We start from the raw sequence: 23,944 nt of genomic DNA, 5'->3' as shown, positions 1-23,944 counted from the left end.
AAGATTTAGTACTGGTGTGCACTGGCTCCTCCCTCTATGCCCCTCCTCCAGACCTCAGTTAAGGAAACTGTGGCCGGAAGAGCTGACATTACAAGGAAAGGATTTTGGAATCCAGGGTAAGACTCATACCAGCCACACCAATCACACCGTATAACTTGTGATAAACTTACCCAGTCAACAGTATGAACAACAACAGAGCATCAAGCAATGGATGCCAACATAACATAACCCTTTATTAAGCAATAACTATATACACGTATTGCAGAAAGTCCGCACTTGGGACGGGCGCCCAGCATCCACTACGGACTACGAGAAATAGATTTACCAGGGAGTAAAATCTTATTTTCTCTGACGTCCTAGTGGATGCTGGGAACTCCGAAAGGACCATGGGGAATAGCGGCTCCGCAGGAGACCGGGCACAACTAAAGAAAGCTTTTAGGTCACCTGGTGTGCACTGGCTCCTCCCACTATGACCCTCCTCCAAGCCTCAGTTAGATTTTGTGCCCGGCCGAGGTTGGATGCACACTAGGGGCTCTCCTGAGCTTCTAGAAAGAAAGTATATAATTAGGTTTTTTATTTTACAGTGAGACCTGCTGGCAACAGGCTCACTGCAGCGAGGGACTAAGGGGAGAAGAAGCGAACCTACCTGCTTGCAGCTAGCTTGGGCTTCTTAGGCTACTGGACACCATTAGCTCCAGAGGGACCGACCGCATGGAACTGGCCTTGCTGTTCGGTCCCGGAGCCGCGCCGCCGTCCCCCTTACAGAGCCAGAAGTAAGAAGAGGTCCGGAAAATCGGCGGCAGAAGACATCAGTCTTCACCAAGGTAGCGCACAGCTGTGCGCCATTGCTCCTCATACACACTTCACACTCCGGTCACTGAGGGTGCAGGGCGCTAGGGGGGGGCGCCCTGAGCAGCAATAAAAAGACCTTGGCTGGCAAAAATACCACAATATATAGCCCCAGAGGCTATATATGTGATAATTACCCCTGCCAGAATCCATAAAAAAGCGGGAGAATAGTCAGCTAAAAAGGGGCGGAGCTATCTCCTTCAGCACACTGGCGCCATTTCTCCCTCACAGCTCCGCTGGAAGGAAGCTCCCTGGCTCTCCCCTGCAGTCTACACTACAGAAAAGGGTAAAAAAGAGAGGGGGGGCACTAAATTTAGGCGCAGTATATATAACAGCAGCTATAGGGGACATAATTCAGTTAGTCCCTGCATTATATAGCGCTCTGGTGTGTGCTGGCATACTCTCACTCTGTCTCCCCAAAGGGCTTTTGTGGGTCCTGTCCTCTGTTAGAGCATTCCCTGTGTGTGTGCGGTGTGTCGGTACGGCTGTGTCGACATGTTTGATGAGGATAATGATGTGGAGGCGGAGCAGATGCCTATAGAAGGGATGTCACCCCCTGCGGGGCAGACACCTGAGTGGATGGTTTTATGGAAGGAATTGCGTGCACGTGTCGACTCCTTACACAAAAAATTTGACGACATGCCAAATGCGGGACAGCCGGCTTCTCAGCTCGTGCCTGTCCAGGCGTCTCAAAGGCCATCGGGGGCTCTAAAACGCCCGCTACCTCAGATGGCAGACGCGGATGTCGACATGGATACTGACACCAGTGTCGACGACGATGAGTCTAGTCTAATGTCCACTAAGGCCATTCGTTGCATGATTGAAGCAATGAAAGAGGTGTTACAAATTTCTGATATAAACCCAGGTACCACTAAAAAGGGTATTATGTTTGGGGAGAAAAAACTACCCGTAGTCTTTCCCCCATCAGAAGAATTAAATGAAGTGTGTGAAGAAGCGTGGGCTTTCCCTGATAAAAGATTGGTAATCTCTAAGAAGTTACTAATGGCGTTCCCTTTCCCGCCAGAGGATAGGTCACGTTGGGAGACACCACCTAGGGTGGATAAAGCGCTCACATGTTTGTCTAAAAAGGTGGCACTACCGTCTCCGGATACGGCCGCCCTCAAGGAACCTGCTGATAGAAAGCAGGAGGCTATCCTGAAGTCTGTATATACACACTCAGGCATTATACTTAGACCAGCTATTGCGTCAGCATGGATGTGCAGTGCTGCCGCTGCGTGGTCAGATTCCCTGTCAGAAAATATTGACACCCTAGCCAGGGACACTATTCTGCTAACCATAGAGCATATAAAAGACTCAGTCTTATACATGAGAGATGCACAGAGGGAGATATGCCGGCTGGCATCTAAAATAAGTGCACTGTCCATTTCTGCTAGGAGAGGCTTATGGACTCGCCAGTGGACTAGGGATGCAGATTCAAAAAGGCACATGGAAGTTTTGCCTTATAAGGGTGAGGAGTTATTCGGGGATGGTCTCTCGGACCTAGTTTCCACAGCGACTGCTGGGAAGTCAGCATTTTTACCCCATGTTCCCTCACAGCCTAAAAAGGCGCCGTTTTATCAGGTACAGTCCTTTCGGACTCAGAAAAACAGGCGTGGAAAAGGCGGGTCCTTTCTGTCCAGAGGCAGAGGTAGGGGAAAAAGGCTGCAACAAACAGCAGGTTCCCAGGAGCAAAAGTCCTCCCCCGCTTCTTCCAAGTCCGCCGCATGACGGTGGGGCTCCACAGACGGAGCCAGGTACGGTGGGGGGCCGCCTCAAAAATTTCAGCGATCAGTGGGCTCGCTCACAGGTGGATCCCTGGATCCTGCAAATAGTATCTCAAGGGTACAAACTGGAATTCGAGGCGTCTCCACCCCACCGGTTCCTAAAATCTGCCTTGCCGACAACTCCCTCAGGCAGGGAGGCTGTGCTAGAGGCAATTCACAAGCTGTATTCCCAGCAGGTGATAGTCAAGGTGCCCCTACTTCAACAAGGACGGGGTTACTATTCCACACTGTTTGTGGTACCGAAACCGGACGGTTCGGTGAGACCCATTTTAAATTTGAAATCCTTGAACACATACATAAAAAAATTCAAGTTCAAGATGGAATCGCTCAGGGCGGTTATTGCAAGCCTGGACGAGGGGGCTTACATGGTATCCCTGGACATCAAGGATGCTTACCTGCATGTCCCCATTTACTATCCTCACCAGGAGTACCTCAGATTTGTGGTACAGGATTGCCATTACCAATTCCAGACGCTGCCGTTTGGACTCTCCACGGCACCGAGGGTGTTTACCAAAGTAATGGCGGAAATGATGATACTCCTTCGAAGAAAGGGAGTTTTAATTATCCCGTACTTGGACGATCTCCTAATAAAGGCGAGGTCCAAGGAGCAGTTGTTGGTGGGAGTAGCACTATCTCAGGAGGTGCTACACCAGCACGGTTGGATTCTGAATATTCCAAAATCACAGCTGGTTCCGACGACACGTCTACTGTTCCTGGGTATGATCCTGGACACAGTCCAGAAAAAAGTGTTTCTCCCGGAGGAGAAAGCCAAGGAGCTGTCATCTCTAGTCAGAGACCTCCTGAAACCGAAACAGGTATCGGTGCATCACTGCACGCGAGTCCTGGGAAAGATGGTGGCTTCTTACGAAGCAATTCCTTTCGGCAGGTTCCATGCCAGAATCTTTCAGTGGGACCTGTTGGACCAATGGTCCGGATCGCATCTTCAGATGCATCGCCTAATAACCCTGTCTCCAAGAACCAGGGTGTCTCTGCTGTGGTGGCTGCAGAGTGCTCATCTTCTAGAGGGACGCAGATTCGGCATACAGGACTGGGTCCTGGTGACCACGGATGCCAGCCTTCGGGGCTGGGGGGCAGTCACACAGGGAAGAAACTTCCAAGGACTATGGTCGAGTCAGGAGACTTCCCTACACATAAATATTCTGGAACTAAGGGCCATTTACAACGCCCTAAGTCAGGCAAAATCCCTGCTTCTACACCAGCCGGTACTGATCCAGTCAGACAACATCACGGCAGTCGCCCATGTAAATCGAAAGGGCGGCACAAGAAGCAGGATGGCAATGGCAGAAGCCACAAGGATTCTCCGATGGGCGGAAAATCACGTACTAGCACTGTCAGCAGTGTTCATTCCGGGAGTGGACAACTGGGAAGCAGACTTTCTCAGCAGGCACGACCTCCACCCGGGAGAGTGGGGACTTCATCCAGAAGTCTTCACGCTGATTGTAAATCGATGGGAACGTCCACAAGTGGACATGATGGCGTCCCGCCTAAACAAAAAACTAGAGAGATATTGCGCCAGGTCAAGGGACCCTCAGGCGATAGCTGTGGACGCTCTGGTGACACCGTGGGTGTACCAGTCAGTTTATGTGTTCCCTCCTCTGCCTCTCATACCAAGGGTACTGAGAATAATATGAAAACAAGGAGTAAGAACAATACTCGTGGTTCCGGATTGGCCAAGACGAGCGTGGTACCCGGAACTTCAAGAGATGATCTCAGAGGACCCATGGCCTCTGCCGCTCAGACAGGACCTGCTGCAGCAGGGGCCCTGTCTGTTCCAAGACTTACCGCGGCTGCGTTTGACGGCATGGCGGTTGAACGCCGGATCCTGAAGGAAAAGGGTATTCCGGAGGAGGTCATTCCTACGCTGATTAAAGCCAGGAAAGATGTAACTGCAAAGCATTATCACCGCATATGGCGGAAATATGTTGCTTGGTGTGAGGCCAATAAGGCCCCAACAGAGGAATTTCAACTAGGTCGATTTCTGCATTTCCTACAAGCAGGAGTGACTATGGGCCTGAAATTAGGCTCCATTAAGGTACAGATCTCGGCTCTGTCGATTTTCTTCCAGAAAGAACTGGCTTCACTACCTGAAGTTCAGACGTTTGTGAAGGGAGTGCTGCATATTCAGCCCCCGTTTGTGCCTCCAGTGGCACCTTGGGATCTCAACGTGGTGTTGAGTTTCTTAAAATCACATTGGTTTGAGCCACTTAAAACCGTGGATCTAAAATATCTCACGTGGAAAGTGGTCATGTTATTGGCCTTGGCTTCGGCCAGGCGTGTGTCAGAATTGGCAGCTTTGTCATGTAAAAGCCCTTATTTGATTTTCCATATGGATAGGGCAGAATTGAGGACTCGTCCTCAGTTTCTCCCTAATGTGGTATCAGCTTTTCACTTGAACCAACCTATTGTGGTGCCTGCGGCTACTAGGGACTTGGAGGATTCCAAGTTGCTGGACGTAGTCAGGGCCTTGAAAATTTATGTTTCCAGGACGGCTGGAGTCAGGAAAACTGACTCGCTATTTATCCTGTATGCACCCAACAAGCTGGGTGCTCCTGCTTCTAAGCAGACTATTGCTCGCTGGATTTGTAGCACAATTCAGCTGGCGCATTCTGCGGCTGGACTGCCGCATCCTAAATCAGTAAAAGCCCATTCCACAAGGAAGGTGGGCTCATCTTGGGCGGCTGCCCGAGGGGTCTCGGCTTTACAACTTTGCCGAGCTGCTACTTGGTCAGGGGCAAACACGTTTGCAAAATTCTACAAATTTGATACCCTGGCTGAGGAGGACCTTGAGTTCTCTCATTCGGTGCTGCAGAGTCATCCGCACTCTCCCGCCCGTTTGGGAGCTTTGGTATAATCCCCATGGTCCTTTCGGAGTTCCCAGCATCCACTAGGACGTCAGAGAAAATAAGATTTTACTCACCGGTAAATCTATTTCTCGTAGTCCGTAGTGGATGCTGGGCGCCCGTCCCAAGTGCGGATTGTCTGCAATACTTGTACATAGTTACTGTTAACTAAAGGGTTATTGTTGAGCCATCTGTTGAGAGGCTCAGTTGTTTTTTCATACTGTTAAACTGGGTATAGTATCACGAGTTATATGGTGTGATTGGTGTGGCTGGTAAGAGTCTTACCCGGGATTCAAAATCCTTCCTTATTATGTCAGCTCGTCCGGGCACAGTGTCCTAACTGAGGCTTGGAGGAGGGTCATAGTGGGAGGAGCCAGTGCACACCAGGTGACCTAAAAGCTTTCTTTAGTTGTGCCCGGTCTCCTGCGGAGCCGCTATTCCCCATGGTCCTTTCGGAGTTCCCAGCATCCACTACGGACTACGAGAAATAGATTTACCGGTGAGTAAAATCTTATTTTCTCTAACGTCCTAGTGGATGCTGGGGACTCCGTAAGGACCATAGGGATTATACCAAAGCTCCCAAATGGGCGGGAGAGTGCGGATGACTCTGCAGCACCGAATGGGCAAACACAAGGTCCTCCTCAGCCAGGGTATCAAACTTGTAGAACTTAGCAAATGTGTTTGAACCCGACCAAGTAGCTGCTCGGCAAAGCTGTAATGCCGAGACCCCTCGGGCAGCCGCCCAAGAAGTGCCCACTTTCCTTGTGGAATGGGCTTTCACTGATTTTGGATGCGGCAATCCAGCCGCAGAATGAGCCTGCTGAATCGTGTTACAGATCCAGCGAGCAATGGTTTGCTTTGAAGCAGGAGCACCCAGCTTGTTGGATGCATACAGGATAAACAGCGAGTCAGTTTTCCTGACTCCAGCCGCCCTGGCTACATAGATCTTCAAAGCCCTGACTACATCAAGCAACTTGGAATCCTCCAAGTCACGAGTAGCCGCAGGCACCACAATAGGTTGGTTCAAATGAAAAGATGACACCACCTTCGGCAGAAATTGCGGACGAGTCCGTAATTCTGCCCTGTCCATATGGAAAACCAGATAGGGGCTTTTACATGAGAAAGCCGCCAATTCTGACACACGCCTAACCGAAGCTAAGGCCAATAGCATGACCACCTTCCACGTGAGATACTTTAGCTCCACGGTCTTAAGTGGCTCAAACCAGTGGGATTTCAGGAAACCCAACACCACGTTGAGATCCCAAGGTGCCACTGGTGGCACAAAAGGGGGCTGAATATGCAGCACTCCCTTAACAAACGTCTGAACTTCAGGAAGAGAAGCCAGTTCCTTTTGAAAGAAAATGGATAGGGCCGAAATCTGGACCTTTATGGACCCCAACTTCAAGCCCATAGTCACTCCAGACTGTAGGAAGTGCAGGAACCGGCCCAGCTGGAATTCCTCTGTAGGGGCCTTCCTGGCTTCACACCAGGCAACATATTTTCGCCATATACGGTGATAGTGTTTTGCTGTCACGTCCTTCCTAGCCTTTATCAGCGTAGGAATAACTTCATTCGAAATGCCTTTTTCCGCTAGGATCCTGCGTTCAACCGCCATGCCGTCAAACGCAGCCGCGGTAAGTCTTGGAACAGACAGGGCCCCTGTTGCAACAGGTCCTGTCTGAGAGGCAGAGGCCATGGGTCCTCTGTGAGCATTTCTTGCAGTTCCGGGTACCAAGTCCTTCTTGGCCAATCCGTAACAATGAGTATTGTTCTCACTCCTCTTTTTCTTACGATTCTCAGCACCTTGGGTATGAGAGGAAGAGGAGGAAACACATAGACCGACTGGAACACTCACGGTGTTACCAGGGCGTCCACAGCTATCGCCTGAGGGTCTCTTGACCTGGCGCAATACCTTTGTTGCTTTTTGTTGAGACGGGATGCCATCATGTCCACCTGTGGCAGTTCCCATCGATTTGTAATCTGAGTGAAGACTTCGTGATGAAGTCCCCACTCTCCCGGGTGGAGGTCGTGCCTGCTGAGGAAGTCTGCTTCCCAGTTGTCCACTCCCGGAATGAACACTGCTGACAGTGCTTGCACGTGATTCTCCGCCCATCGAAGAATCCTGGTGGCTTCCGCCATCGCCACTCTGCTTCTTGTGCCGCCCTGGCGGTTTACATGCGCCACTGCGGTAATGTTGTCTGACTGAATCAGCACCGGTTGGTTGCGAAGCAGAGGATCCGCTTGACTCAGGGCGTTGTATATGGCCCTTAATTCCAGGATATTTATGTGCAGACAAGCCTCCTGACTTGACCACAACCCTTGGAAGTTTCTTCCCTGAGTGACTGCCCCCCATCCTCGGAGGCTCGCATCCGTGGTCACCAGGACCCAGTCCTGTATGCCGAACCTGCGGCCCTCGAGAAGGTGAGCACTCTGCAGCCACGACAGAAGAGACACCCTGGCCCTCGGGGACAGGGTGATCAGCCGATGCATCTGAAGATGCGATAGAACCTGCCGAAGGGAATGGCTTCGTACGATGCCACCATCTTTCCCAGTACTCGCGTGCAGTGATGCACCGACACCTGTTTTGGTTTTAAGAGGTCTCTGACTAGAGTCACGAGCTCCTGAGCCTTCTCTGCTGGGAGAAACACCTTCTTCTGGTCTGTGTCCAGAATCATGCCCAGAAAGGGCAGACGCGTCGTAGGAATCAGCTGCGACTTTGGGATATTCAGAATCCAGCCATGCTGCTGCAACACTTCCTGAGAGTGTGCTACGCTGATCAGCAACTGCTCTCTGGACCTCGCCTTTATGAGGAGATCGTCCAAGTATGGGATAACTGTGACTCCTTGCTTTCTCAGGATCACCATCATTTCTGCCATTACCTTGGTAAATATTCTCGGTGCCGTGGAGAGCCCAAACCGCAACGTCTGGAATTGGTAATGACAGTCCTGTACCACAAATCTGAGGTACTCCTGATGAGGTGGATAAATGGGGACATGCAAGTAAGCATCCTTGATGTCCAGAGACACCATAAAATCCCCCTCTTCCAGGCTTGCAATGACCGCTCTGAGCGATTCCATTTTGAACTTGAATCTTTTCAGATAAATGTTCAGGGACTTTAAATTCAATATGGGTCTGACCGAACCGTCCGGTTTCGGTACCACAAACATTGTGGAATAGTATCCCCTTCTCTGTTAAAGGAGGGGAACCTTTACCACCACCTGCTGGAGATATAACTTGTGAATTGCCGCTAACACTACTTCCCTTTCTATGGGGGAAGCTGGCAGGTCCGATTTGAGGTAACGGTGAGGGGGCATCACTTCGAATTCCAGCTTGTATCCCTGAGACACAATCTGTATAGCCCAGGGATCCACCTGTGAGCAAACCCACTGGTGGCTGAAATTTCGGAGATGCGCCCCCACCGCTCCTGGCTCCACCTGTGGAGCCCCAGCGTCATGCGGTGGATTTAGTGGAAGCCGGGAAGGACTTCTGTTCCTGGGAACTAGCTGTAAGGTGCAGCTTTCCTCTACCCCTGCCTCTGGCAAGAAAGGATGCACCTCTGACTTTCTTGCTTCTTTGTGATCGAAAGGACTGCATTTGGTAATACGGTGCTTTCTTAGGCTGTGAGGGAATATATGGCAAAAAATTTGACTTCCCAGCCGTAGCTGTGGAAAATAGGTCCGAGAGACCGTCCCCAAACAATTCCTCACCCTTGTAAGGTAAAACCTCCATGTGCTTTTTGGAGTCTGCATCACCTGTCCATTGCCGAGTCCACAGGACCCTTCTGGCAGAAATTGACATTGCATTTATTCTAGAGCCCAGTAGGCAAATGTCCCCCTGGGCATCCCTCATATATAGGACAGCGTCTTTTATATGCCCCAGGGTCAGTAAAATGGTATCCTTGTCTAAGGTATCCAGTTCCTCTGACAGATTATCTGTCCATGCTGCTACAGCACTACACATCCAGGCCGACGCAATTGCCGGCCTCAGTAGAGTACCTGAATGTGTATAAACAGACTTCAGGATACTTTCCTGCTTCCTATCGGCAGGATCCTTTAGGGAGGCCGTATCCTGTGACGGCAGGGCCACCTTCTTAGATAAGCGTGTCAGAGCTTTATCTACCCTAGGGGAGGATTCCCAGCGCATCCTGTCCGTTGGCGGGAAGGAGTACGCCATAAGTAAACTTTTGGAAATCAGCACTTTCCTATCGGGGGAATCCCACGCTTTTTCACATAACTCATTTAACTCATGTGAAGGGGGAAAAGTCACCTCTTGCTTTTTCTCCCCATACATATAAACCCTCTTGTCAGGGACAGGGTTTACCTCTGATATGTGCAATACATCCTTCATTGCTATAATCATGTAGCGGATGGCTTTAGCCATTTTAAGCTGCAATTTTGCATCATCGTCATCGACACTGGAGTCAGAATCCGTGTCGATATCTGTGTCAACAATTTTGGATAGTGGGCGCTTCTGAGACCCTGATGGCCTCTGCGCTGTAGGATCAGGCATGGGCTGAGACCCCGACTGTCCCAAGGCATCAGCTTTATCCAACCTTTTATGCAAGGAGTTTACATTATCATTTAACACCTTCCACATATCCATCCAATCAGGTGTCGGCGGAGACACGTCATTCATCTGCACCTGCTCTGCCTCCACATAGCCCTCCTCGTCAAACATGTTGACACACGCGTACCGACACACCACACACACAGGGGATGCTCTATATGAGGACAGGACCCCCACAAGGCCTTTTGGAGAGACAGAGAGAGAGTATGCCAGCACACACCCCAGCGCTATATGACCCAGGAATCACACAGTAACTTAGTGTTTACCCAGTAGCTGCTGTATATATGATTAATGCGCTAAATTTATGTGCCCCCCCCTCTCTTTTTACCCTCTTTCTACCGTGAGTCTGCAGGGGAGAGCCTGGGGAGCTTCCTCTCAGCAGAGCTGTGGAGAGAAAATGGCGCTGGTGAGTGCTGAGGAAGAAGGCCCCGCCCCCTCAGCGGCGGGCTTCTGTCCCGCGATTTTGTGTAAAATTAATGGCGGGGGCTCATGCATAATACAGTGCCCAGCTGTATATATGCTGCTTTTTTGCCAGGAGGTAATCAATTGCTGCCCAGGGCGCCCCCCCCCCCTGCGCCCTGCACCCTACAGTGACCGGAGTGTGTGGGTTAGTGTGGGCGCAATGGCGCACAGCTGCAGTGCTGTGCGCTACCTCATATGAAGACAGGAGTCTTCTGCCGCCGATTTTGACGTCTTTTTGCTTCAACCCGCCGGCTTCTGTCGTCTGGCTCTGCGAGGGGGACGGCGGCGCGGCTCCGGGAACGGACGACCAAGGTTAGGTTCCTGTGTTCGATCCCTCTGGAGCTAATGGTGTCCAGTAGCCTAAGAAGCGCAACCTAGCCGCAGTTAGTAGGTTTGCTTCTCTCCCCTCAGTCCCACGTAGCAAAGAGTCTGTTGCCAGCAGAAGCTCTCTGAAAATAAAAAACCCAACTAAAATACTTTCTTATTAGCAAGCTCAGCAGAGCTCACTAAAATGCACCCAGCTCTGTCCGGGCACAGATTCTAACTGAGGTCTGGAGGAGGGGCATAGAGGGAGGAGCCAGTGCACACCAGTAGTACTAAATCTTTCTTAGAGTGCCCAGTCTCCTGCGGAGCCTGTCTATTCCCCATGGTCCTTACGGAGTCCCCAGCATCCACTAGGATGTTAGGGAAAAAAGGTTTGAGTTTTGTCCCAAGTAAGGAACCTAACATTTTCGAGTTATTTGTCGATTTGAATAAATTCATGAGAGATCTTTGTAGAAAGCATTACTTCGCTACCAAAAGGTTAACTAAAAGCCATCCAAATGAAGAAATTTCTCCTGTTATTTTGGATGAATCTGATAATATAAGCCTCCATATGTTGAAGGAATTATTTAGAGCGAGTAATACCGCTGACACAGAATTTATGCTGTTTGATGTCTCAACCAATAATTCTGATTCACCACGCCCCAAGTTCAAAAGGAAATCAAATTTCTTTCCTCTAGAACATAAAAGAGCTGCCATTACTGTCTTTTATAACAAAACTTTACAAGATTTTAAGTCATTATGCAAGAAAACAGAACAAAACAAAAGAAGGTCGTCTGTTTATCATATGCAAAATCTGACCAAAACAGAGAGAAAAGCAATTAAAACTCTTAAAGACGATCCCCTACTGGTTATAAAACAGGCAGATAAAGGGGGAGGGATAGTCCTACAGTCCAGGGACTATTATGTAGCAGAAGCACATAGGCAGCTTAATGATATAGAATACTATACACTTCTGAAATCTAATCCAAGTACCCCCTTTCTGTTAGAATTAAAAACGATGTTACAAACAGCTAAGGACGACAACGTGATCTCAGAAGATGAGTTTTATTTTTTGTTACCCTCACACCCCATCACTCCAATTTTTTTATCACTTACCTAAAGTTCATAAAGATTTGTCACACCCACCTGGGAGACCTATTATTTCGGGAGTAGCTTCACTTTCTTCTAATTTATCTCACTTTGTAGATTTCCATTTGCAGGGTCACGTCGCTACTTTAGATTCACATATTAAGGATACTTATCACATATTACAACAAACCGTTGGTAAAGGCTGGACTGAAGGTTGAGGTTTTTTAACCCTGGACGTCCAATCGCTTTATACCAACATACCACACCAAAAAGGTATTGACTCTGCTAAATATTATCTAGACAGAGATCCTAATATGACATCAGGGCGACGTGACTTTGTACTGGAAGCCATTCTTTTTATTTTGACTCACAACTATTTTCTGTTTGATGCACGTTATTATTTACAGCGTCTTGGGATGGCCATGGGGCCCAGGTTTGCACCTAGTTTTGCCAACCTCTATATGGGCCGCTTCGAAGAAGAGTACATCTGGAGCGGCCCATATAGAGAGAACCTGGTCCTCTATGGCCGTTACATAGACGATTTATTTATCATTTGGAATGGAGGTGCTCAATTAGCTCTTGATTTTGTTAATTTTCTGAATAATAACACTTATAATTTGAAATTTACTCACAATTTTAATTTACAAACCACTCACTTTCTAGACATCACGTTCTCGATTTGTGAAGATAAGATCATATCAACCAATTATATTAAACCAGTAGGGGCTGGTAATTATCTGCACTATACAAGTGGACATTATAAGCCATGGATAAAAAATATTCCAAAGAATCAAATTACCAGAATCAGACGGAATTGCTCGGAAGATCCAGCATTCCAGTTACAAGTTGAGATACTCCTACAGCAGTTTCGTGAGAGGGGATATCCTCCACATATATTAGAGGACTCTAAGCGGTTTGCAAATTCGCTTATGAGAAATAATTTAGAAGGTTTAGATAATTATAAAGATCTCCCCCCTGAAAAACAAAAATGTCAAACTAAAACAAGAATTACACCTACAGTAGACTCCATGAAATTTATCTCTAAATTTAATAATAGATCAAAAGATATAAAAAAGATCGTTTTGACAAACTATGAGATAATTAAACAAGACTCTGTTTTAAATAAGTGTCTACCGGAGAAACCAATGATTATCTTTAAGAGAAACACTAACCTCAAAGAGATGTTGGCCCCTAGCTATTTAAAACCAGTAGCTCTAGATGTAAATTCTACATGGTTACCTAAAAGACCAGTTGGTAGCTTTAGATGTAATAAACAAGTCTGTCTGACATGCAAATACATGATGAATAAAACCTCATATGTTACGTCTAAAATTAATGGCAACATTTTTCCGATTAAACAATTTATTAATTGTGACTCAGATTATTGTGTTTATATGTTACAATGCCCCTGCTCCCTCCAATACGTAGGGAGAACTACAAGGTCAATTAAATCCAGATTCAGGGAACACAGATTAAATATCATTAAGAAATTACAAACCCACAGTGTATCCCGCCATTTTTGCAAAGTACACAATGGTGACCCATCATCCCTTCGCATTGTGGGACTGGAGCAATTCTCCTGTACAAAGAGAGGAGGAGATAGGTTTCGGAAATTATGTTTAGGGGAATCCTCATGGATTTTCAAGTTAGACACTCTGTATCCTAATGGCCTTAATGAAGCTCTGGATTATTCGAGTTTAGATTAAATATATGGCCGACTCTGTCCATTTAAAATCCTTTTCCTTTATCTGTATATCAAATTGGGTATTTAGTTTTTTTAGTTCAGCTATTTCCTTATTATATAAAATTTATAGATAGTTACAAGTATATTATAATCTATGTTAGAGTATTATTTATACTTCAAACCTTTTCTTATTTTATTTTTATATGTTTTTTTTTGTGTATATATACATAAAAAACCTTTTTGGTTGTAATAACGGTGCTAAGCAAATAGATAGTTAATAAGCCACAGGCTGTTAATCTTTTCAGATTGCTATATTTTATATCTTTTTTTCTTTTTCTTTATTTTTTTATTTTATTTTATGTATGTTAGCTGTTAGCCTCATAATTTATGAATAATTTATTTTTCATAGTAAAATGTACAAGATCGGAATGCATCAATTGGTGTTGTTTTAAATAGTATATCATCTAAAAGGTCTCTCTTTCTATGAATCTACTGTAACACTGTAGGGGTGCAAGGTGCCTTTTCCTGGGGAATATGGCAGCACGCAGCAGCTGAGGGACAACACAAGTCCAGTTTCTGGTACAACTGACCCCGGCCAGTTTTATTGAAACAGAAAATAAAACAAACCCCAAAATAAAAATACCTTGCCTGTCTGGCACTAACTAAACATAAGATGTTCCTAACTGTCACTAAACAAAACACAGAGTTCTTCAGTACATACTGTATAGCTTACTTGCATCAGAAAGCGTGTCTCTCACACACAGATCCTGCAGCCTTCCCAGGCAGTCTGCCCATACTAATCAGGTTAGAAGCACTATATCACTCTTACACAGCTGAAACCCTGATTAGCCCTCTGTGAGGCCAAAGACCCGAACTGGGCCCAATGTCTAGAACTCGCCTTATCTCTCTCTCTCAGAGCCTTTACCCAGCTTTTACAGCAAACTGAAAAGGTTCAGACAAAACAAAAAGCATTTTTCCTAGAAGTTAACATTTTCTAAAACGTGTAAGACAAGAACCTGGGACAAATATACCTGCCCTCAAACACTATCCCAGTGTTCTTGTCACATATCCCCCTCCCCTGTTTCGACCTAGGGGCCGGAACACTTGTAGCCCCCAAACAGAAGATGCGAGACAATGCATCTGCGTTGGCCAATTGTGTTCCCGGTCTATGTTCGACAGTAAACTTAAAGTCCTGCAACGCTAGAAACCATCTAGTTACACGAGCATTCTTGCCTCTATTTACATACATCCATTTTAAAGGGGCATGGTCTGTCACTAGTCTGAATTGTCTACCCAAGAGGTAATATCTCAAGGTATCTAGTGCCCACTTAATGGCCAAAGCCTCCTTTTCCACAATGGCATACCTTTTTTCATGCTCATTGAGTTTCCTACTCAAATAAATGATAGGGTGTTCGTCCCCATCTCTGGTTTGGGACAGCACAGCACCTATCCCTACCTCTGAGGCATCTGTCTGTACCACAAATTCTTTTGAAAAATCTGGTGTTATCAACACCGGTTGTGAACACAAAGCCACTTTTAACGCTTGGAACGCCTTTTCTGCATCAGGGTTCCATTTCACCACATTTGACTGCTTCCCTTTGGTAAGGTCTGACAACGGCACCGCTGTGGTCGCAAAATTAGGAATAAACCGTCTATAGTACCCAGTAATTCCCAAAAAAGCCCTTACCTGTTTTTTATTCACTGGACGAGGCCAGTTTTGAATAGCATCAACTTTATTCAATTGGGGCCTAATCAGACCTCTGCCTATGGTGAAGCCCAAGTATTTGACCTCCTCCATTGCGAGGCAGCACTTCTTTGGGTTAGCAGTTAACCCTGCCTCTCTGATTGAGTCCAGTACTGCTTGTACTTTAACCAAATGTGACCCCCAGTCTGTACTGTGAATTACCACATCATCCAAATAGGCAGCTGCATATTTTCTATGGGGCCTCAAAATTTTATCCATCGCCCGTTGAAAGGTTGCTGGAGCCCCATGCAACCCAAAGGGTAACATCTTATACTGGTACAGCCCCTCCGGAACCGAAAAGGCTGTTTTTTCTTTGGCGCTATCAGATAAAGGTATTTGCCAGTAACCTTTGGTCAGGTCCAATATGGTGAGAAACCTGGCTGTTCCCAGCCTTTCTACAAGCTCATCCACACGGGGCATGGGGTATGCGTCAAACTTGGACACCTCATTTAACTTACGAAAGTCATTACAGAAGCGTATGCTACCGTCGGGCTTCGGGATGAGCACTATGGGACTGGACCACTCACTGTTAGACTCCTCTATGACTCCAAGTTCTAACATGGTTTTAACTTCCTTAGAAATAGCTTCTCGCTGAGCTTCAGGAATCCTATATGGCTTTAAATGAACCCTGACCCCTGGTTCTGTGACAATGTCATGTTTTATTATGGTCGTTCGGCCAGGCAGCTCTGAAAATACCTCCCTATTTTGGATGAGAAATTCATTAACCTGATTGTTCTGATCAGCTGATAATGTCTCTGACACCTTCACTGCGGGAAGCAACCGGGGTGAAGACACCGAAGGGCAAGGCTCCGCTGACAGAGACAACCTATCTTTCCAGGGTTTGATTAAGTTAACATGGTAGATCTGTTCGGGTTTTCTCTTTCCCGGCTGGTATACTTTGTAATTAACCTCATTCACTTTTTCCCTAATCTCAAATGGACCCTGCCATTTAGCTAGGAATTTGCTTTCCACAGTGGGTACCAAAACAAGAACTCTATCTCCAGGAGCAAATTCCCGTATCTTGGCACTCCGGTTATAGACCCTCTGTTGAGCACTTTGGGCCTGTTCCATGTGCTCTCTGACAACAGGTACCACGGCTGCAATCCTATCCTGCATTTGTGTTACATGCTCAATAACGCTTCTATAAGGAGTGGGCTGTCCTTCCCACGTCTCTTTGGCAACATCCAACAGCCCTCTGGGGTGTCTACCATACAACAAATCAAATGGAGAAAACCCCGTAGAGGACTGAGGAACTTCTCTGATGGCCATTAACAAGTAGGGCAACAAACAATCCCAGTTTTTCCCATCTCTCTCAACAACCTTTTTTAACATACTTTTTAATGTTTTATTAAACCTTTCCACCAACCCGTCAGTTTGGGGATGGTAGATGGACGTCCTGAGGTGAGTGACCTTAAATAACTTGCACAATTCTTTCATGATCCTTGACATAAATGGAGTACCTTGGTCAGTCAAAATTTCTTTTGGTATTCCCACTCTACTAAATACCTGCACCAGCTCCCTAGCTATCGCCTTGGTTGTGATAGTGCGTAAAGGGACAGCCTCAGGATATCGAGTGGCATAGTCCATAATTACCAGGATATACTGATGGCCCCGAGCAGACTTTAACAAGGGCCCCACGAGATCCATGGCTATTCTGTCAAACGGGACCTCTATAATAGGCATGGGAACTAGTGGGCTCCTGAAATGGGGTCTAGGGGCATGATACTGGCATTCAGGACAGGAAGAACAATATTCAGACACTTCTTTATAAACCCCTGGCCAAAAGAACCTTTGTAAAACTCTTTCAGTGGTTTTTTTCTGCCCCTAAATGTCCTGCGGTAACGTGACTATGAGCTAAATCTAGTACCGTTCTCCGATAAGGCTGGGGAACTACCAGCTGTTCCACCACATCCTCACCCCTTTTGACAATGTGGTACAAGAGCTCATTACAGATGGCCATGTGGGGATACGTAACCCTGTCACCTGGTACCACAGGTTCCCCATTAACAATCTTAACATTCTCTCTAGCCTTTATTAAGGTAGGATCCTTTAACTGTTCAGACGCAAACAGATCCTTCTTTACCTCCAGGTCAGGCACGCTTTCAGTTCTAACTACTATGTCTCTGTTCCCGGCAAGAGGGTCCTCACTGGACTCCCCATCTGTCACTTCCCCAGCCAAACTAGCAAAAGGCAAAGGGCCAGAAAGTTCCGAAGACCCACGTACATCCAAAAAATCACCGGTATTATCAACTGGCTTTTTACTTCTCACATCTGTTGATAACCGTGATTCCCACAGTTTCCAAAAATGAGGAAAATCCCTCCCTATTATGGCCTCATGCACCAGGGTAGGGACCAGTCCCACTTTAACCATTGCTGACCCACAACAAGTTTCTATATTCACCTCAGCAGTGGCATAATATTGGGTATCCCCATGTATGCAAGTTACCCCAATAGGTATTTGCTGGACCTTCAAGGGGTTCACTAACCCAGCTTTCACGAGGGTAACTAAACTTCCTGAATCTAGCAAGGCCTCTACCCGGTTACCTTCTAAGAACACATCACACATTTGTTTTTCCAGCTCAGGTGAAGGTACCACAGTACAGGCTAACCTAGCAAAGAAAGACATTCTGCGACATTCAAAGGCAGCATCACATTGCATGGGTTCTTGCGTGACTGGGCAATTGGCAATAACATGACCTGGCATACCACACCTAAAACATTTAACCACACGATTATCAACCCATTTGGGCAGCATAGACCGTTCTAGCCCCATTGGCCTGTTTCCAGGGCCAGTGTTTACAGTCTCTCCAGCCTTGCGTTCTCTTAACCGCCCAGCAACGTTTTCCCACGGAACAGTCTTACCAGTCTTTACTGAAGGGCGCTGTCGAGGATCTATGGGTTGCTGGGTGGTCATCAGTAGTTCCTCTGCTGCCAAATACCTCTCTACCATGTCCACTAATTGGTCAGCAGTACCCGGGTTTCCATGGCTCACCCACTTGCGCAGGACCATGGGCAAAGATCTCAAGTAGCGGTCCATGACGACTCTTTCCACCATCTGGGGACCAGTTAATGTCTCTGGCTGCAGCCATTTTTTTGTTAGCTGAATAAGGTCGTGCATCTGGGAGCGCGGAGGCTTCTCCATGGCGTACAGCCAACGGTGCACCCGTTGCGCTCGTACTGACAGCGTGACTCCCAGGCGGGTCAGGATCTCAGTCTTTAGTTTATCATAGTCCCGAGCCTCAGCAGGGCTTAAATCAAAGTAAGCTTTTTGGGGCTCACCTGACAGGAAAGGTGCCAGCAGACTGGCCCACTGTGCTTTCGGCCAGTTCTCACGCTCGGCAGTCCTTTCAAACGTGGTCAGATAAACCTCCACATCATCAGCCTCTGTCATTTTCTGCAGGAAGTGACTGGCTCGTATAGAACTAGAGCTGGTTGGAGCACTGACGGCCACATCTCCAACCCGAGCTGCAAGTCTCTGCACCACTTCTGCTAAGGCCTCTCTATCCTGACGCTGTAGTCTCCAATTTTCCTCCATTGCCACCTGCTGCTGTCGGTTGGCCTCCTGCTGAGCCGCTGTAGCTTGCAGCAAGGCTTTAAGCAGATCCTCCATGTCAACAGATTTTTCAGGCGGTTTTGCAGCTGCTTTCACCCAGGACATATATCAAACCCTCAGGGGTGAGTCTCAGTAACTTCACACTGGGCTGTATCTGCATAAACCACCGTTTTCTGCAGGCCTCACAAAGCTGCTGCTTTCACTTATGCGCAGAACGGCCTGCTCGCATTCTCCACCAAGTTGTAACACTGTAGGGGTGCAAGGTGCCTTTTCCTGGGGAATATGGCAGCACGCAGCAGCTGAGGGACAACACAAGTCCAGTTTCTGGTACAACTGACCCCGGCCAGTTTTATTGAAACAGAAAATAAAACAAACCCCAAAATAAAAATACCTTGCCTGTCCGGCACTAACTAAACATAAGATGTTCCTAACTGTCACTAAACAAAACACAGAGTTCTTCAGTACATACTGTATAGCTTACTTGCATCAGAAAGCGTGTCTCTCACACACAGATCCTGCAGCCTTCCCAGGCAGTCTGCCCATACTAATCAGGTTAGAAGCACTATATCACTCTTACACAGCTGAAACCCTGATTAGCCCTCTGTGAGGCCAAAGACCCGAACTGGGCCCAATGTCTAGAACTCGCCTTATCTCTCTCTCAGAGCCTTTACCCAGCTTTTACAGCAAACTGAAAAGGTTCAGACAAAACAAAAAGCATTTTTCCTAGAAGTTAACATTTTCTAAAACGTGTAAGACAAGAACCTGGGACAAATATACCTGCCCTCAAACACTATCCCAGTGTTCTTGTCACACTACTTATGTTTAACACTAAAGTAATTAGACAATTCAGGAATGCAGAATAAGCACTCTTTCTGATTAAGTGACAAAACAAGTTAATTAGGCTTAATTAATCAGCAGTAAAATGTTATAAAGTGTAAAACAACTCTGGTGGATTGACTCAGTATATGCTTAAATGTATGCAAATTTGGTCTTTATAATTAGTTATGTTGATGTGTATATATATTTCTTCTTTTATTATTTATAAACACACCAAATTAGTGATAGTATCTACTAAATTGACACAGCCGTTGTGAATAGAGTTATTAGACAAGTATAAATCCGGGATCAATGAGAGGGGAGGTATCCGTCTTGAGGAAGTCTCCGGTTGCCGCTCACGGCTGTTCATAGCTGCCTCAATTACATCCAGGATTCCACCTGCTTACATCGGGTACTCACCATTGTCCTCCGCTGCGGGGTTCATTGCCCGCGACGTGGAAATAATCCTAGAGGCTTCCTGACAAAGTAAACAACCAGGGTGTGCTTTGCCTTTTGAACGGTAATTCTATACCATATTGATTATCTGCATATGTGCATTGTTCTACAAAACGGACCCTGCATTTAATTATTCCAGGAACCAGCACATGGGTAATTATACACTGCAATTTCTGTAAGTCATTTATCAAGATACTGCATTATTACATTGCGGGACTTTTTCACTCAATTTGACACTGGGACACCAGTGTTAAGTAATTTAATTCCAACCAAACAGCCAACAAGTTAGTTTTAAATATATTGTATATTATTTACATTGCTTCCATAGAGAGTAATTTATTGTTACAAAGTATATGTTATATGTGTGTGTTTAATTTTGTTATTTTTAACAGACCAAATATAAAAGTGCTTACATATATCTGAAGTCTTACTGAGTCAATTACTACACATGACAGACTGCACACTGTGGTTTTATATAGTGTCTTTTGGCGCAAAGTAATCCCTTTTCCTGTTATTCGTTTTAACCACAAGCAACCTAGCAAGTTGCTTCTACTCAGCTGCCAATTTACATTCTTCATTTAAGTTGATTTTTATTTTTTATTATTAGCGCCGGATATTAACAAGTCTGTGACATTTGTATAGATCAGGGGTTCTCAACTCCAGTCCTCAAGTACTGTACCATCACCAAGCCATGTCTTTTGGATTTAACTTACCTGTGCATGATTAAAGAAATCCAAAAGATATGACTTGGTGGTGGTACTTCAGGACTGGAGTTGAGACCCCTGCTATAGATAATATCCACTATGAGAAGATCTCTTGATATTCGACAACCATAAATTTAGCAGTCACTGACTTACCAAGGAAGTAGTTATTCTGTGGGCAGTATTAATGAAAATGCAGCCTAAAGTTGGCCATACGCCTTAAAATCTTTCCAACCATCTATTTGCTTGGTTTGAATTGAAATCTGGTAATGTGATGTTCACTGGAAAAAACAAATGTAAACAAACTTGTCTGAATGACCATTTTATTTGTCCGCGTTCCAGGGTTTGGGAGCTAATGGTCAATTGTCATTTGCTCCCATACATTACCAGTTTTTGTTCAAAACAGCCATTTAGTTGGCTGTTTGGCTAGAATCTTAAGGTGTATGGCTAGCTTATGAAATTGGTAGGAGCCACTGACGGATGTATAAAAGTGTCAAATATTGGCCGAGCCCACAAGATGTGACCCCCCCCACCAGTTATAGGTTTAACTCATTATGTAAGCAACATGGGAATTTGTCTTACACAACGGAACCTCCCACCAGTATCACAGCAGGACTAAGAGATAAAATGCATATACAGGTTGAGTATCCCATATCCAAATATTCCGAAATACAGAATTTTTGGAGTAAGACTGAGATAGTGAAACCTTTGTTTTCTGATGGCTCACTGTACACAAACTTTGTTTAATACACAAAGATATTCAAAATATTGTAATAAATGACCTTCAGGCTGTGTGTAGAAGGTGTATATGAAACATAAATGCATTGTGTGAATGTACACACACTTTGTTTAATGCACAGTTATTAAAAATATTGTCTAGAATGACCTTTAGGCTCTGTGTATAAGGTGTATATGAAACATATATGCATTCTGTGCTTAGACTTGGGTCCCATCACCATGATATCTCATTATGGTATGCAATTATTCCAAAATACGGAATAATCCGATATCCAAAATACTTCTGGTCCCAAGCATTTTGGATAAGGGAGACTCAACCTGTATATAATAATAATAATGTTATTTATATAGAACTTTTCCCCCAGCAGGACTCAAAGTGCTTTACAATTACTTTACTTTACAGTTTACAACACAAAATACTAAACAAACCTACCAAGGAACATTAGTTAAATGCTTGATTAAACAGTTAAGTCATCAGTGTATTTTTAAGGATTCTAGAGCGGAGGTTGGTTGGCTATTGGAGGGGGAGGGGGGGGGGGCGCTAGCCTGCGCACCCTAATTCAAAATGTAATGAGGTGCTACTATGCTGAGACTTGTAGTTTCAAACAGAAAGAAGACAAATTGCAGGTGCAAATTGCTTAGGCACCAAGCACTGCAAAGAACAATAATAATGGTAAACACTGAGATTTAACAGAGCAAAAATGAGGTGCCTAGCTAAATATATATGGGCTCACCCACTGGGTCAAGGTGACCTCATCATCAGGTGGGTCCCTAACACTAAGACATAAGTTGGTTGGCTATGCTGCAATTGGTAAGTAGACAAAAACCCACATGGAAAGCAGTCCTCAAGGAAATTGTATTATGACACTGTTTTTTTTTTTTTCCATGTGCAGTTTTCATGTGGGCTTCTTTCATGTGCATTCTTTTTCGGTTATCGTTTGTGATATATGATGAGCCTTTTGTTTATGACAGTGGTTTTTTTCCCCATGTGAGTTTAACAGAACTGCTGCAATCTTGTCCTTTGACCTATCATAAGTACCTCTATTTTATCAAGATTTAGTCACAGTCAACTGGCGCTCATCCACTCCTATAGCTCAGCTAGACAGCCATTTAGGGTTGTTATTGGGTTCTCAGTACCTGGAGTAAAGGACAGGTATAGTTGTGTATCATCTGCATAGTAGTGGTAGGCCAGAGGTAGTCATGACGTCTGATTATTTCACCCAGTTGTAGTATGTATACTGCAAAAAGCGTGGGAGATGGTAAAGAGCCCTGTGGGACACCCCATGGCAGTGGCACTAGTGACTACGAGTATAACTCTGTGACCAGTGACAAATAATTTTAACCAGCTAAGGACTGCCATCCAGTCCACATAGATTTTTCAGGTGCTCAATTAGAATCTCATGGTCTACGGTATCAAATGCTGTAGAGATCCAGAAGGATTAAGAGTGAACAGTCACCTATCTCCAGCCACCAAAAGGTCATTAAGTACACATACCAGGGCATTTTCAGTGCTATTTATTCTTCTGAATCCTGACAGGAGTGGATCATAAATATCATGGGTTGACAGTTGAGTTTCTAGTTGACTTGCAACCACTTTCACAATAACCTTTCCTAGAAAAGGAAGGTTCGATCCCGAACCTTCAAATACAGGGCCAATTATGTTCATACACCCTATTAGAAGCTTGGTTGAGACAGGGTCCAGATCACAGGTGGTGGGACGCAACATTCGGGTAATTTCAGCAATGTCTCATACCCATTAGGTCAAATCTGGTTCATGAAAACACTGCACTGGCAGGCTTGGTAGTTTATCACTCCTATGATGTCACTGTGGGGATTACAGTCCAGATGGATGATACTTTGGGGGAGATTCAGACCTGATCGCTGATGTGCATTTTTGCACAGCGGGCGATCAGGTACTAACTGCGTATTCGTATGCACCGCGGTGCGCACGCGCGTCAGACAGCAACAAAGGGCATCACAGGTCAGCGACGGGATGGTGCGAATAATCCGATCACATGGGCGTTCGCAAGGTGATTTGACAGGAGGAAACAGTTTGTGGGTGGTAACTGACCGTTTATCGGGAGTGTCTGGAAAAACGGAGGCGTGTCCAAGTGTTTTCAGGGGAGGGTGTCTGACATCAGCTCCGGCCCGATCAGCCTGTTGTGATAGCACTGTAGGAGTAAGTCCTGGGCTGCGCAGAGATTACACAAAGTGGGTTTTAGCAGCTCGGCGTACACATCGCATCGCACACTTGCACAGCGAATATACACTCCCCCTGGAGGCGGCAACTATCTGAACACAGGACAGCAAAATTAGCAGCCCAGCGATCCGATCTGAA

The sequence above is a fragment of the Pseudophryne corroboree genome, chromosome 7 (assembly GCF_028390025.1).
Source record: "Pseudophryne corroboree isolate aPseCor3 chromosome 7, aPseCor3.hap2, whole genome shotgun sequence".
NCBI lineage: Eukaryota > Metazoa > Chordata > Amphibia > Anura > Myobatrachidae > Pseudophryne > Pseudophryne corroboree.
The sequence above is the reverse complement of the archived record's forward strand: the minus strand, read 5'-3'. Positions refer to the sequence as shown.